Here is a 16615-nt window from a genome sequence, read left to right on the forward strand (position 1 = left end):
ATAAACTGTATCAAATCTCTGAGCAGTATGCAATCAGGGGGTTATAGTCACAAAATGTCCTCATTTGGTTTCCTTACTGTTTGTATAATCTGGTGGTAAATTTTAATCCAGGTTACCAGGTTGAACACATTTGAACTCAAAGGTTAACACAGTATAACAATAGTATTGTAAATACTTCAATACATTTGATCAAGAAATTCATAATAACGTCCCACTGACGCTGACTGTACTGTTTACAGAAAGTCAACCTTTGAAAGCAGAACTGTTACGCACAATTTAATTAGTTGTTTTATTTGGTTCCCCCACTATCCTTTGTTGGCAAGTTACCCAAACACACACACACACACACACACACACACACACACACACACACACACACACACACACACACACACACACACACACACACACACACACACATACACTCTCACACACACACCTCAGGCAATCACAGATGACAAAGAAAGTCACATGTGGATAATGATTGCTTCTTTTTTTATGGACAATAAGAGGATATGATTCCTTTGCACCTTGGTGTTCTATTAATATGGTAATATTTCTAGACGCTAAAAGTGCACACATCACATCTCATTTTATCCAACCTGAATACCAGACCTGACAGCAGCTATTTTTACAGTGAAGTCTTCCAAGTTGCCAAGTCAAACTAAATTTAAAGTATGTGTAGGGTTAGGATTAGGTGATATAGAAATTCCGTGACTGACAATTTTGCTTAAAAGAAAACGATGGACAAGATTATCGTCCAAGAGAGAAGCGCTATGGACTGGAGGCGCATGTGTTACAATACACTTAAGTGGTCACAATGTTGAGGCAGTGAGTTCTACGTTACACAAGGGCATGCTGAGATCAATAAATGAGATCAATCAACTGGTAGGAACTGCCCATGTACGGTCTCGGCCCCGTGAACTTGTCACATATATATTTCGATGCCTTTGCCAAAGCCCTGATTCAGATTTAACGTGATTGTTATTGCACAGAGTGCAAGTACTAGGACAATAAAATTAGGATTAGTATCTGACCAGAAGTGCAAAGAAAAGCAGTAAAAGTGCAGTGCAATGTACTGGATAAATACAATATAGAAAGTGATTATCAATGGTTGAGTGCATTCTGTGGGAAGGATGTTGGTCTGTGTGAAGTCTCTGGCAGACTTGTGTCTTTTGTTGGAGGAGTTTTAGGATGGAAACTGAGTCGAGCTATGTGAGGTTTTTTTTATCTTTAGTCCCAACTTGTCTGACTCAAACCAAAGAATGTCCAAATAAATGCATTTGCATTGTTTTTGTTAACAACAGCGGACATCTTTTTTAAATACGAGAGAGCTGTGCCGAATAAATCAAAGTTTCATTCATAACATTGACATTCTAATTTATTAACTTACAGAAACATTGCATCAATCCATATATTTTTGTGTTTAGCCTTTTTTTTTTAAAGTACATTTTCACTGTGGTCAAGAGCGGTTTCCTCTCCCGCACAAACCTTTATTGACACCTCAATCTAACAGCACCATAACTTATATGTCTGTAACCAAAATAAAAGTAAAAGCAGCCGAATGCCAGCACATTGTTACTTTTCAATTTGAATCAATATAACAATGAGGTGAAGCAGAGAAGAAGCAAGCAAGAAAAGAGAAACTAAATATCGCACAAAATTCCCAACAGGCTTTGCATAGTTGAACAAGGACACGAGAGGACCATTACGGTGGCCAACCAGTATCGCATTGAACCATAATCTTGTCATATTGCCCAAGTTTATGTAGGGTTGTGTCTGGCTTTCATTTTGTTCCCTCTTTAGAGGCAGTCTCACTTCCTCCTGTGCGTTAATGCATCTTTCCTAGTCTCCCTCATTTGGTCCCATCATGTCCATTATACTGCAGCAAGAGGGTTTCTTCTTCTTCCATTGGAACATGGTGTCCTCTAACGCAATTTAATGAAAAAGATATCAAAAATACTAATAGACATTTGGGGGTAAGCAGGGTGGAGAGGAGGCACGTAATACCAACCATATGAGCACTGCTTCTAATCTCAGAGTGGTCTACTCCTTTTCATTTGCTAGAACTTGTGCTGTTGCCATCCAAAAATAAACTGATTACAGAAGGATTTAGACCCGTCACGAGTGTCACTGAAAGCCAACTATTGGCATTTTTGTCTGCGTTACATCAGCGCCCTGTAACGGTATTAAGATTTTATCGCGGCACAGTATTAACAGCTGCACAGGGTCACTCGGCGACTCCACAAGGCCATCATCTTCACTTTATAAAAAAAAGTAAGCGGCCTAATCAGCCCGAGCTGCTGATGTGTTTGCTTCTGATCAGTATGGAAATATAACTTTTTGATTTAACCCGGCCACACCCTCCCCTCCCACCGCCCTCCCTCTTCCCTCTCATCAGCGAGCTGTGTGCAGCTACTGACCCTAATCCCGAAACCACTGCTGTCACTTCTGCTTAGCCACTGCCTCTGATTACTCTCTAGGGGTAGGCCGTAAAAACCCACTTTCTCCATTTTCCCCAGCTCAACACATGCAGCGGACTGCCGGTGAAATGTGATATCAGAGATTTCAAGAACATAGATTTTCCTTCTGCCACTGCTGCTGACACTCTTTGTCCTTACCCCCTGGTGTGCTGCGTTCACTGACAATTTCAACAGGATCTGTGGGGCAACAAAAACGCCATATGAATTCCACAGGTGTGGAATTGCTTTCTGTGTTGTCGGGGGCTCTTTTTTTCCTCTGTCTCTTGACATTTAACACTTTTCTGTGTCTCACATGGAAGGAGCCATTTTGAAAGGTTCTTTATGAAAAAATTACATAGGCGTGAAAGATACTGTCACCTCCAGCAACCTTGAATATGTCTTTGAATTTACTGCGAATAAGAGTCGGTGGATTCAAAATTCCACAAAAACTCTCCTTTGTTAAAAGGTGTTGCCTTGATCTCCATCATGGCACCGTGTCTCACGACCACAGTTTCCATTTATGCAGAAAAGCTTTTGAATTAAATAAAGGCTGGGAAAATGTCATATTTGTTCGGGCCCTCAAGTTCCCTGACGAATAAAGAAGAAACCCAGGCTGATCAAAAACCACCCAACCATTGAGAACATCTTTTGAGCTGTGCGCCTTTTTTCCTTCTCAAGTCTTTAAAAGGGTCTTATTAGTTGAACATAATCAAACTTTAAGAGTTTGATGATGCCGGGGGATCAAATAGATCAGGATATGTTCAGTAAACACTCAAGAGGAAGTTACCACACAGCGGACTGAAAGCTACTCATCTGGAGGACTGTTTTTATCCCCTCAGTTTGCCTCTGATGAATCATGGGAAACAACACTTAGAGGCAGAAATAGTAGCCAATGTCTGTAAGCTATGGGAAGTGTGATCTGTATGTGCTTGTGTGCTGGGTCTGTGTGTGTACTAGGACTACACTAATCATATCCATTTGCACTAGTACTCTCATGGAGTATTGCATAATAATTTATTTATGTTTAGACTCAATGTGCCTTCATTAAAGCTAGTTTTCACTGGAAACAGGATATCATGTGGCCAAAATTGGTGAGGCAATTTTTGCTTCAAGAGAAAACTATACGAACACCAAGGGGCGGCAGCATGGCTCAGGATCTAACAGAGGTTCAGAATAATAGAACCTTGAAGATAAAATACATTCTATTCCTTTTTAAAAAGTCTGAGTGTCTTTGCTTGCTGCAATAACATCACAGCAGCATGTTCAGTTAACATAAAGCTATTAGGTTATCTTCAGCCTCACGATCCAAATCATATGCGACCTTAACTAGGGCGAAGCAAATGGTCCCAAGCTTCATTAATAATGTTGACATTCAAATAAATGTTATATTGGATTATAATACGGGTAGATAAAATCAAGCATTCCGATTGGTTGAGTGAGTCACAGGGTGCCCTGTATTGAGCCATCATGTCCTGTACGTCTGTTCACATTTACCAGAGCGTTCCATATCAGTGTGCATTCAAAATAACAGGTAGATTTTTCGTGACCATTAGTTGCTATTTCAAGCTTGACAGTTACCAAACATGTTTTGTGTAAACTTTGTTATTTTGGGGGTTACGACTTTTGATGAGAATGGCAGCGGTAAATAATAGGGGTGTGGGAAGAGGAGAGCAGATAACCCTCTGACCGATCAGACTAATTAGCAGGGAGCGAGTGCGTAAAACGGGAAACTAAGATGAGGAATGAAAAGGGTTTGATACCTCATCACTAAATCGTGATGATTCCCATAATTACACTCGGTCATTTCTCGATGCGAGACAAGTTCTCTAAACACCGTGGAGGGAAATAAAGTGACGGAGAAAAGGCGGACAGAGAAGCAGCGTGCGCACTTCTTCACATCAGTGGTTTATGGTCATCCTCCACCCTGCTTTCAACCAGCCTGGTCAATAAATCACAGACTCTCAATCTCGTGTGTGTGTGTGTGTGTGCGTGTGTGTGTGTGTGTGTGTGTGTGTGTGTGTGTGTGTGTGTGCCCCACACATACGGGACTTTTTTTCTCTATACTGAAATGTGAAACACAACGTTTGGTGGTTACTACTATTTTGTGCTGAAAGGCAGCTTACTATTTACTTACTTTTAATAATGTCGAAGGCAACCGTATTCTAAAAGCAATATGATGCTCAATAATGTACATTTCAAGGGTGTTGCTGCAAACCCTGGAACTGTAAATTGTTGACTATACAGTACTGCTTCTCGTACCTTATTGCAGAAACTCTCTTCACTCTCAAACGCACAGTGACTGACCGTAGAACTTGTGTTTCTTCCACGGAGGCTGATGACATCATTTGGGCTGGGGCAAATCAATGACAAATGTCGATTTGAGTAACATCCATCTGCTTTTTACTCCAGTGATGAAATCAACCCATGTCATGACCATTTAAAGTTTTTAGTCAAGTCAACTTAAAATACGGATTCTCCAGACCATGTTGTCAAAACATATAGTGATTGAATTAATCTGTGTAACAGAAATCCTTTTGAAATTGAGGTAATAAGTTGATCAGGCAACTGACAAGGAGTAGGAGCTATTCTCCGAATACATTTGTTTGTTTTTAAGATTACTTGAAAAAAATATTGATTGGATTTTTTTTTCAGGCATTATTTATTTATTTATTTTCGAAATGGGTAAATTATTTAATATATTAAGGGACTAAAAAAATGAATACAATACATAATTAATCGATTAACCCATAAATTGTTTGGTGCAGCCGAAGACAAAAAAAACAGCGGTTCTGAGACAAAAAGTGAGGGTATTTGTCTCTGCTGCTTCAATTTAGTCTGTTCTATTTTAAATCTCTCTCTCTTTCTTTCTCTCTCTCTCTCTCTCTCTCTCTCTCTCACTCTCTCTCTCTCTCTCTCACTCTCTCTCTCTCTCTCTCTCTCTCTCTCTCTCACTCTCTCTGTCTCTCTCTCCCCCCCCACCTACCCCACTCCCCTCTTCCCCTACCCACAACAAAAAGAAAAGTGCATTGCACCTGTTTAAATCCCTACCTAAAGCATTTCTGTCTGAGGTTGTAACTTGGTCCTCAGGTGTGTGTGTGTGTGTGTGTGTGTGTGTGTGTGTGTGTTAAGGTGCTAGGACAGGTTCAGGCTGAAATCTAAGAAGCTTTAAGCTTGTAATGCGTTTTCCCTACAGTGCAGTCATATTGCATATTGTTACAGCGAGTTCACGAGGCAGTGTGTGTCCTCCAACAGACACCCAGGGCGCTGCATGTTCAAATACACCCAGTGTGTTTTTTACATGAAACCGTATCAACCGCTCGGTATTATTCGTGGACTGCATTGTGTATTGTGCGGGACCAGAAGGAACCCCAGCTCCTCCGCGCCTTCAGTTGATGAAGGCCTCCAAAAAAACTCCCAGCGAGGCTCATGTGTAACAGTTCTCATCCATGCAATCCGTGTATTCACTTCTGAATGCATAGTATCGTAGAGTTCAAACCCAAGTCATTGATCAGGGGAGCGGCAGGAAACTTGTTCAAGATGACAAATAGAGCCTCGCCGCCCCAGCTCCCATCTAAACAGTTTCCAGGGTCTTTGTCACGACTAAAAAGCTGCCGCGAGAGAAAAAAGAGTGGGTAAAAAAAGAAACGGGGGAGGCGGGAGTTTATAAGAAAGGGTTTGCTGAGGGAAGTAACTAAAATATACATCACAGCATGCTTTTGAGATCCCACTGCAGTCTCGGGAGGTGCAGGGTGTGGGAGAATGGAAAACACACTCTTTAGTCGGAGTGACGAAACTCAAACGCTGCCGTGGCGAGAGATAGCCAGGGACGTATGCGCGGCGACGGAAACGGAACTAACGTAGCGGTGTTGTTGAGTGGCGGCGGGCCTTTTCGATCACAGCGTCAACTGGAATGAATCAGGCATGTGGAGGGCTCTTGATGATTCCGGCAACCCCAAAACAAGTGCATAAGATCACATCAACGTCACGGTGCCGGGTACAATGATCAGGGCGCGACGATGAGATAATCCGCTGCCAAGGACGAGACATTAATATATGAACAACAATGTCTGCGAGTGTGCATAAGCGCCGACGTGTCCATGAATATTCTCTTTTGTTAAATAGGAGGTATTGCTCGTCGGCTTGCACCTTTTCAAATACGTTCACCTTTGAAAACATTCCGTCTGCTGCAATGCCTCTCTAGCTCACTTTGTAATGCACACACACACACATGCACACACTCACACACACACACACACACACACACACACACACACACTTGACTCATATTACTTGTGGATCTCTCCTCCAATCAGTTTCCTCTCCCTGTCTCCCGCATGTGTGCGGGTGTTGCTCAAAACCGCCGAGCTGCTCTGTATTCCCGGCTCCCCACTGTGATGCAGAGGCTCCAGACTGAGCTATGACTCATCACAGGGCGTTCAGCGAGTTCTCCGAGGTCAGACACAAAAGAAATACGGTCATACGGATTTATTGTGGCCACCGTCAAAAATGGGGCTGCTCCGACTGCATCGGAGCCTCGAGGGGGGAGCGGCAGACCGAAATAAGCGACAGAGAGACGGACAGCACGTTGCTCCCTATCGCACAAAATGCCTGTTACATAAACAAGCTTCCAATTTCAGCCCAGTTACACGATGCTCACGGGCCACAGGGAGAAAGGCAGAACTCCGGGGCAGATAAGGGATCACGTCAGCGCTCCCAGAAGACACCGAGCGCTGCCCTTAAACTGTCATGCCACGGGTGGGCAAAGTGTGCGGAGGATAAGTGTGTCTGCAAGTGGCAGAGGTGCGTCCATGCCGCGCATGACAAAGAGCGGGGGAACGCGCATATTCGATAGGATTCTGTACCGTAGAGCTGCGTCTGATGAGGCTGTTGTGGTTGATCTATTCGTGGAGAATTGCGGGAAGGGACGCTCGCTGCAGCAGAGATAAAAAATTTCAAAAAACGCAGTTGGTGGCCAGATTGTGACTGTTGCTTTGTTACTCAGCACAACGCTATTAGCATCGATCCCTCTGTGCCGGTCATGAGCCATGTTGGACATTGTGAAGCCAGAACAACTGTCGCCACATTGATGACCGTTGCAGCTTTTTTGACAACTGAGAGCTCAGAATAGAGATCCAAATGCAGATCCTACTCTCAAATTCTGGGGAACTCCATTTACCCCAAATTCACAAAGAAGCCTCTGTCTGACGTCACAAATAAATGTGTGACATCATGCACATGTTATGCACATTATATATGAAACTGCAGGGCAACGTGAATTATATTTGCCTGGATTTAATTCATATAATATCATATAGTAAAACCAAGAAGCTAATTCCTACTACTATTTTTCCTACAATTGCAAGTGATCACATGACAGTAAACAGTCAAAAAAGAGACAAAGCAAAAATTAAACATCTAGGTTTCTCTCATCGACCACATTGCTGCTCTCTCAGCTTCCGCGTTGTGTAAAAATGGTTGACCACAAATGTAAGGCAGCGTTACGTCTTACACTCAATGTTATATTTTCTACTATTATTTGAAGGGAAATTAAACATATTGTAGAAACCCCTCAGCAAGGTAAGCTACGAGACGTTATCTTGCTTGTTGCTATTTATTAGCAGTACACACAGTACACAGAATACTGTGGACCGGATTCTACAACAACACGACAGTCAACACAGCTAAATATTCCATTCACAGGCTGAATAAGCTGCTCAACACTCACCACCATGGAGCGAGGATGATTTACAGGTTTTACAGCTTCACAAGTCATAAGACCTCCTAAATTTTTCCTTACAACACAAGAACACTCATGGCCTCTCGCAAGCCATGATCTGAGGTGACGCCGACCATTGTGCATAATTGTGGCGATAAGAGAGTGGGAATTACCGTAAGTGTATGTTCATCCGCTGGGTAAATAAAGTGTCGGCCAGAACATCGGATAAAAAAAATAAATAAATAGGAGAGAGAGAGAGAAAGAGAGAGAGAGAGAGAGAGAGAGAGAGAGAGAGAGAGAGAGTTGGTGGATATGCTGAGAGCAGACAGTTGTTGGTGATATTAACTGTAAAGTAAAAGTTAGTAAATGTACAGTGTGGCATCGACCCTGGAGGCAAAAAAACTTCTCCCCAGTGCCTCTGGAAATCAAATCAAGCCGCCCCCCCTACACTCATTAACTCTCTTGAATGTTACATTAGGTCGGCCTAGTCAACAGATTTAGAGCAAGCTATTTCAAAATAAATCTGTGCAGTAGAGCAAGATGTGAAACATTGTTTCCGCATACTATTAAAATATTAATTGGCACTCCTTTGCCAGCGATCGCAACTTACTGATGAGCGACCATTCAAATCATCAACATGGATTTAGGTCCAGTAGCGAAGGCAAACTCAAGAGCACAAAACATGTGGCACTATTCAAAATAGACAAATGAATTGTTCATTGCAATTATTTGTGTGGCAGTTAATTGTCACACCACATTGCAACGCAATGCATGTCGGGGCAGTTGAGCATGTCCAGTAAACTACCGCTGTGGTTTTTGAATTTCTTTTTAGAATATAATTCAGTTGGAAAGCAACAACTGACAAATGTTATGTTGTACATGTTCTACAGTTTAATCTGCAATGTGACTGGATGCTTCTCTATATTATCGCACACTTTGTGAACGTTAAAGTGCGAATATTAAGGAAAAAGTCTTTTTGTCCAATAATACCACTCATATCTTCATGTGACACACCACAAATATCTTCAAGAGACATATATCTCCGCACCTCTTCATGCTACATGGATCAAGAAAAGACCCAGAGATACGGGTCTTACCATCCTCAGAACGGTCCTCCCCGCCGTCCTCAGGGCTGACCTAAGGGCCGTCGTCAGGACCATCCAGGATCTCCTCAAAATGTAGACCATCTCAAATTTAGTCTTTTTTTGTGCTGACAATGAGTGTGGTTACATGCATTTGAATTACTGGCTTAATCAGACTGAAATATAATTATCCCGTCCGACTACGATCCGATTAACACCCCTGGATAACAGAATCCGACTCGGTTGATAATTCGGACATCGCGGCATGTAAACGGTGAATCGGATTAGGAGCTGGACTATGCGTCTTTACGCATGCTTGAGATGCCGCCGCCCCCTCCCTCCCTCCCAGGTCATGACCCGGAAGTCGAAAGAAATGATAGGTTGTCACTGCTGGGAGCCGGCCGGCAGAAACAAACGTAAAAGTCGGGTTACAAGCCTTTTGTGGGTGTCCCCGCTAGCTCTCTGTTGTAGCTAGCTAGCGCTGCTGCTAGTTCCCTGTTTTCTCTCCGCTAGCTCCCCAACAACCACCGAAGCTAGCGGGGTTCTCTCCATCATGAAGAGTGAAGAGGTCAAGCGGAGATGGCTGTACCACCACTCGATGTAATGAAAACAGCGCCACTTATTGTATCGGATTAGACATGCTTTCTGCCAATGATTTGATTTAGAGTTAGGGTTAGCCTAGGGTGAGCCTCAGGTGAACTTAAACCAACTGGAGAAGAAGATCCAGAGTCTCTCTATGAAACTCGAGTCTCAAAGCCAGTCTGTGCAACAAGGCCTATGACGAAAGTATGACGCTTTTGAGCAGAAGATTGTCCTGAACGCAAAGAGCTGGGAGTCCAGCGTAAAGGCTTTGCTCTCTGACCACAGAGCTCTGGAGGAAAAGTTGAAGGGGCAGCTCGCCAAGACACAATGGTTGGAAGTCGAGAAGCAGGAGCTGGCTCAGTAACAACAGAGCCACGAGTCAGAAGTCCAACTCTCGTTTTGACAGTGTTTCCATTTTTTAAATATGCATATCTTTGCGATACTACATCGCAGAAATGGGGTTTGACGTCTAGCGGAAAGAGACATTCTGCTTCTGCAGCCTTCCTGCCACGTCTTACGCGACTCACACAGAGAGAAAGGGAGATCGGCTTGTTATATGACGCGGTGCCAAAAAGTACTCGTCAAACAAAATCTGTCAAAAGAGTGGTGCAGCGGAAGCGTGCTATGCCCATAACCCATATGTTTGGCCTTTGTCACACAAGTGTCTGAAGGAAATGTCTTCACTCTTTGACTGAGTGGTCAATGGTGCTAGATTAAGGTGCTAGATCTCTGTTAAAGTGACAGCGTTCTGAGATGCATGTGTATCAGGCTTTGTGAAAAAAGATTGGGTAGCAATTGGGTGGCTCCATGCTTACTACTATTTCCATCTTTTTTTTACAAAACCAATCAATAATTGCCCTAAGTATAAAATTATAATCAAGCATTCATGTGCAATGTAAAACATTAAGGGAGTTTGATATCATATTCATTTCAGTTTTCAAACACTTGTCCAAGCAAGGCCAACTAGTTAATGTTGCTCTTGTGACTGATTGTTCTGAAGTATTTAGTTGGCATCTCTGATTGATGTCCAAGGTACAATGAACATTGATAGTTGACTTACATGACTTCAGAACGACTGGGCAGAGCAGACACAAGTTACAAAAAATATGTCAGTGTGGCTGAGCGGTCAAAGGAGCTGGATATAGGCTCCAGTCTCTTATGGAGGTGTGGGTCCAAACCCACCACCGCCGTCACACAAGCAAAGCTCTCTGGTAAAAAAAAAAAAAGAGTTCTGAGTTCACTTCACCATGATCTCAGATGCCCAAGCGTTTGTTTTATGTCAAAGTGAAATGTCTTCTCTATTTACTGCTTTAGTGGAGGCCTTCAAGATGCCTGGTAGTAATTTGTGAATTTGCTAGAAACAAGGTCATCGCGAGGTCCAACAAATGCTTATTTTGGCAACCACTCAGCTGCTGAAATCTTGCTTCCTCACGGTCTCCCAAAGATGTCCACAACAACTAGACAACATATTTGCAAATCCCACACACATCAATAAGAGCAGAGTGGCACAGCAGAAGCATGCTGGGCCCATGAGCCAGGTGTCGATGGGTCGAAACCATCCTCTGCTAAATGGAAATGCTTTAAATCAGGATAATTTCTCTATACTTTCAATCTGTTCTCAAACTAGAAAGTTTTCAGCCTTCGTCACACACTGACCATGATAGATAGTGTGGCTAAGTGGTCGAAGGCTCTGGATTTAGGCAAATCCCACACACATTCGTAAAAACAGATTCACGCAGTGGATGCGTGCTCGGACCATAACCCAGATGTTAAGGGTGAAGACACTAAACCCCAAATTGCCTCCGGTTGCGTACTGGTTGCACTGGTTGCGTAAAAACAAGATGGCGACAGACAAAATGTCGAACTCAAGGCTTCAAAAGCGCGACCGACAAACAAATGGGTCTCCAACTACGTCCGCTTCTTTTTCACGGTCTGTGGGTGAATCACATATGCTGATGAAAATGAAGATCCCTTCAATCCATGGTAGAATATGGCAACAGGTTCCTCAAGTCTGTGTCTTTGGCTGTTCAAACCAAACTGAATCATTTATATGCAGCAACCTAAACTCAGGTTATATAATGATTCATTGATATTGGTAGGGAGCCTCAGAAAGCTTCTCAAGAAAAAACTGTGTGAGTGAGTGTTAAACAGAGTGAACTAAACGCCGAGTGATAAAAAGGTTTGATTGAAATTCAATTTGCAGGGTAATGCTTCCAATAGTCCACATTTGCAAAAAAACAAGGCAACTGAATGACAGGGAAAGAGCCGTAAGAAGTGGGTAACGTTATTATTAGCTGTGAGCAGTTTTACTTTTTATGTTTGAACCTAAAAATGAATCATTTCATTAATTAAGAGTATAAGTACTATGTGTCAACTTTCTCTCATACTGATATGTTTTCTAAACTTCAAACAAATCTAACAAATTGGTCTTATACTGTTAGCGAGGCACAGCAAATATTCAACCCAAATAAAACCGTTTTGATCAAATGTCATTTCAAATCTAGAGGAATTAGCTCTTGTGCTACTGATTATAAACTCTTTTGCAATGTCTGCTTCAACACCAATAATGCAATTGTAAATATTCCTTGAACATATCAGAATTTCCTGATGTAAACCACGCCATGGAACAGCTCCCATTTTATTGGCGCTGGAAGCATATAGGCCATTCCAATGGGTAATTCTAGGCCTTTATAGTCCGGCGCAATTTGGATAAAGGGCTAATCTGATTTAGGGTATAGCTTGTGAAGGTGATCCTTTGACATTATTTTTTACCAGCAACAATGCTAAAGTTTAAATGTCTCCATCTGCAAAATGTGTCACATGCATGAAAATAGTTAATGATTATATTTAACTCAAGGCAGCTTGGATGTTTTATTAAGAGCCTCACTTTCATTTGTTAACACAAAGCTTAAATGTTTGCAGGACATGTGGAAAAAGCAGCTGATAGTTATTGTTCACAAATGAACACGTGCTTCTTTACTTTCTTCTGTTTTACACGCATAACTGTGTGCCAAAAGTATCATCAAAAGAAAAAGTTTGACACCAAGTTTTGAAGAATTACATTTTTTTTTAACATATTTATTTTTTCTAATTATTGTCAGGAGTAGGATGAGATGTGATTTTAAAGTATCTTTACTGTATCAGGTTGTGAAGGGTTATCTTGTAAAATATATAAATGCATGCACATTTTATGAATTAACTCTGCTGAATTGCACATACATCTATTATGAAGTTACGGGTGAGAATAAATGTACAGAAGAATGAGTGTCATCACACCAATTTCAACGTTTCTAATGTCATAAGATACCGTTAAAAATACAGTAAATGAAACCTTGAGTATTTCTTCAAAGGCACAATTTTATAATTGCCTTCTTTTGCATTAGCCATTGATGTTGTTGTTTTTTTTCATTCTATATAACAACTGTAATATTAGAAAGAAAAATCAATCAATCACTCAGTTGGTCAATCTTCTAATCGAGACCCATCAATTCACTGCAGCTTTACGACCTGCCTTTACTGAAATAATCCAAACTGAACCCTCATTTTAAAGAGCATCCTCTTTGCCCACGTTTCTCCTCACATACAAGTCTCACACGTGTAATCCACCTGAAACATTAAAAGAGAGGAGCGTGAATGAACGCGTCCTCGGTGCATCAGCACGTGAGGGAACGTCATCGCTCTCTCCGGCTCTGCTGCACGGTGCGGCTCCTTCGCACTGCGGTGGACTGGATTGCGTGTAATTGTTGTTCCACACCGCCATCTCGTGGTGACTCGCGGCAGCACAGTGTGCTCCGCGTGTTGCGGCATTGAAAGGGTTAAACGACTTGACACAACTTGACATTGCGGTGGGACCGTTTTACAGAAAGAACCGGCTCGGGACTGGTCGAACCCTTTTACCCTCTGTTGCTCAAAGGCAGCCACATGGGCAGACACCGAAGTATTCAGATACTGTATATCAATAATAAAAGTATAGCAATAGTAGAAATACTGCATCTAAAATCTTAGTTTCGTGAAGTACATCAATGTGTTTAAATATATGTAATGTACCAAACATAAATGTATACTCTTAATGCAAATTGGCCTGTTTTGGAATGTTATATATTGCTATCTATAATTAGTGATGATTATTGTCATTGTTCATTTATATGCATTCCTTTATATAATTTCGGACTGCTGCCAAGTAGGTTTATCTCCAATAATACATCATCAATTATGAAAATATTTTATATTATTAATCTAAAATTGAAAGTTACCTCAAACTATCAAATCAATGTGTTTGAGTAAAATGTACAATATTTGCCTCCACAATGTAGTGGGTAGACCTATAAAGTATCATTAAGTTGAAACAATTAAGTGCAATACATAAAATTGCACACAGGTTCACAAACAAACTCTTTTGTGCGACCAGGTTCTTGCAGGCTTTCGACAAAGTCTCATCAACCCCGTGTCAATAATCTCTGGGACTTCAGACTTCCACCTCCTCAGCAAGAGGAGTACTTTGGCTACTGTCCATGTGATTGGACCGCTATTGATATTCCACGGGGCTGTGAGAAGACATGACATTTTCACATTTCCTGAGCGCCGTTGCTAACGAGGCCGATGCTGTACCGGAGTCAGAGTAACAGGCTCAGCAATAATACCGTCTACCAGTTTTCACGCTCAAACCATTGTATGGGTGTTTTTAAGATATCTAATGTTGCAAATGTAGTAATAGTTTAACCCTCAAGTCAGTTTCCTCTTTGCAAAATTGTACCATTGAACGTAAACCAATAGCACGTTTCGATTGCAAAACACCAAATAAATGCTCAGTCCTTGCAATAGCATTAGCACACAATGCTAACAGCTCCTTTGCTTGTGGTGTCACGCATCAGCTCACTGTCCAAATTGGATGGCGACTGGCAGTTTTCGAAAGCAACGACCACCAAAACGGCTGCAATGACGTCGTTTTTGTGCCGTTTTTTGCCTTTTCCGACAAGCACTACTTTGTACTCCCTAAATTAGCAATTCTCGAAAAATAAGTTACAAATACTGACAGAAAGAGGCCGGCAGAAGGGAATCAAACACCTCTGTCTTTAGTCTGCAAAGTGAACTTCAGCAATTACAACGTGTCCCTGCATTTTCTTTAACTGCATTTTACCAGACTTCTAAGAATGGATGACCTTGTTGGTGGAAAAAAGTAGCTAACGTTGGCTCGCTAGCTGGTACCCGGACATCAGTGGTGCACCACTGTACACCCTGGAATTGTGCTCTAATGTTGGGGACCCAACAACAAACACAGAAACGCTGAGTTATTTTGTAAGGCGTTTTCAGTACTCAGATTACTCTTTTGGGTGAAATTAGTGAGGTGTCAGATTGCAAGTTTGCAAACTTAAGTAGTAGAGTCTTCATCACTCTGTAAAAGAGTTTGGCAAGTGAACAATTTTAACCAATTTTAAACCCATGCAATCGGGCTGATACAGGAGGTTTGGTTGTTCAATGATATTTCATCTCATTTAATAAGTAAAGAACTTTTGTGATTTCATTCACTTTTTTCATGCACAGATTTTCAAAGCATCTGAACCTCCAACCATTTTGTGTTTGATTTTCATGAATAAATCATTTCCTCTCCACATGGTTCAATATTTTATGCCATTTCTGCATCAGTCTATAGCAGAAATATGTGTATTGTGTTGTTTTTTTGTGACCCTGACCATGCGCTGTGAGAATCCTAACTAAAGTAATCAATATCAACTCATAGCTGTTCATCTGCCGCTCTATCCCGCTGCCTCAGTTACTGCTACTACCTTCTGCATGATTTGATAAGAGTCCCCATGTTGACCAAATAGACAACCTAAAAATGTTTTCTAATCTCTGAATACACCAAATTGCCTAATGTTCTATTGTTTGACAAACCTATTCGCTAAGTAGCTCATTAGCACACAACTCAACTTACTTGGCTTTTGCTACTTCATGTTTTACTGGAAGGGGCTACTGCATTAATCTAGCACATTGGCTAAATGTCTGATGCACCCGCTGAAACGAAATGGGCTTTCTTTGTAATTTGTTGAGTTTGTGGAGCTATGTGCTTGATATTCATATTAATTTCATGATGAGATGTGCAGGGTATTGTTCACAAATATTTCCGAAAGCTGCTTGGAATTTTCCTACTGGATGCTTTCAGGTGTCTCCCTTTTGTCAGCCATGCTAGAATGAGAGGCCTCCAGGCATGCAGTCCTACACATTGAGAGGATGTGAACTTGGACAGTTTATGATCAAAGCTGAGCATAAAACATTTCCAGTGTAGAATAGAGAAGGTGAAAAACCTCAACCTGTGATATGTGCTGTGCTCCATTGTTGAATTCTCTTTAAAGGGATTTCTGAATGAGATTGAATCAATTGAGGATGGGGATTTACAGCATGAGGAATATGTTGTAGCGCTAGTATTTACACCCCTCTTTAAAATTTTGCCATGAAAATGTTGTGACTCGAGGTTACAGTGTGAGGCTGTACTCCAGAGAAGAAAAAACAAATTAAACTATGTCCCTTGGATGTTGACCTTTGTTTAGCTGATAATAAACGCGTTCAGCATGTGCCCCCAGTGGTTTCTATAATACTACTGTGGTACTTGCTGAAACAAGAGTGCTTTGGTCTAGATATTTCATAATACTTTCTTCTTGCTTTGTTTTGTTGCCACTCACAGCAAAGCTTAAAGAATGCAAGGAGCCATGAGCCTGTCCAGTATAGTGAGACTGACCAAGAACTCAAACAAAGAATCAGCTCTTCAACAGCTGCAA

The sequence above is a fragment of the Clinocottus analis genome, unplaced genomic scaffold (genome assembly GCF_023055335.1).
Source record: "Clinocottus analis isolate CAN_PGR_092001 unplaced genomic scaffold, fCliAna1.0.p SCAF_8, whole genome shotgun sequence".
Lineage (NCBI taxonomy): Eukaryota > Metazoa > Chordata > Actinopteri > Perciformes > Cottidae > Clinocottus > Clinocottus analis.